The sequence below is a fragment of the Kogia breviceps genome, chromosome 8, assembly GCF_026419965.1.
Source record: "Kogia breviceps isolate mKogBre1 chromosome 8, mKogBre1 haplotype 1, whole genome shotgun sequence".
Lineage (NCBI taxonomy): Eukaryota > Metazoa > Chordata > Mammalia > Artiodactyla > Physeteridae > Kogia > Kogia breviceps.
The window spans coordinates 87,198,594-87,199,824 of NC_081317.1; the positions used below are offsets into that span (position 1 = coordinate 87,198,594).

The 1,231-nt window shown below is 38.6% G+C and overlaps 1 pseudogene; it reads left to right on the forward strand.

The window, feature by feature from the left end:
- The first annotated feature begins 258 nt into the window (after positions 1-258).
- On the forward strand, positions 259-877 carry LOC131761203 (TM2 domain-containing protein 1 pseudogene; annotated as a pseudogene).
- Positions 878-1,231: the final 354 nt, after the last annotated feature.

Genomic DNA, 1,231 nt, shown 5'->3' on the forward strand with positions numbered 1-1,231 from the left:
AGAAGCTTGTTGGAAATGCAATCTCAGGCTCCACCCCAACCTCAGTGAATCAAAATCTGTATTTTAACAAAATCTTCAAATGGTTTGTATCAACACGAATGGTAAAGAGGCATTCAGCTTTAGGAATGGTTTTTGACCTTGGCTGTAAGTTAGAATTCCCTGTGGAACTTCTAGAAATCCCAGCGCCCAAGCTCCATAGCAGACCAATCAAATCAGAATATCTGGAGGTGAGTTACGAGGGACGCGCCAATGCCCAGCATGGCGGCCGCTCAGCCCTCTGGGCCGGTTGCTTCTGAGACTGCCGCTGCTGGGCTCCTGGGTGTTCTGTGGTTTGCGTCAGTAACCATGGGACCTTGGGGAGCTGCCGCGGCAGCGACGAGGAGACATTTACATGCGAGAACCTTAAAGTGGGACAATATATTTGTAAGGATCCAAAAATAAATGATGCTACACAAGAACCAGTTAACTGTATAAACTACACATCTCATGTGCCATGTTTTCCAGCACCTGACATGACTTGTAAGGATTTTGGTGGCAATGAAACACATTTTACTGGAAACGAAATTGGTTTTCTCAAGCCCATATCTTGCCGAAATGTAAATGGGTATTCATACAAGGTGGCGGTTGCACTGTCTCTTTTTTGTTGGATGGTTGGGAGCAAGATAGATTTTACTTCGGATACCCTGCCTTTGGTTTGTTAAAGTTTTGCACTGTAGGATTTTGTGGACTTGGGAGCCTAATTGATTTCATTCTTATTTCAATTCAGATTGTTGGACCTTCACATAGAAGTAGTTACATTATAGATTATTATGGAACCAGACTTACAAGACTGAGTATTACCAATGAGAAATTTAGAAAAACGCAGTTATATCCATGAATATTGTTTAAAAGAAACAGATTTGGGTCTCCTTGATTTTAATAGAGAACTCTCAGTATGTAGATTTCCAGATTTTCCTTTTTCCTTCTTCACATACCAGTTTATGGATTCTATTTAATTTTTTGTTGTTGCTGATGTTTTTGTTTTGTTGTTTTAGTTAAAAACATATTATTCTGAGATGTATTTAATAGAACTTTCTTTGAGATTTATATGATAATAGTCTTTCTTCAGCTACTGTCTCTATGAGATAGAGAGCTTATTACTCTGATATTAATGTCTTTTCCAAAGGCAAGTTGCCACTTGTCTTTTTCGCTTCTGAAAAATAAAAGTATGACTTAATTAAAAAAAAATCTG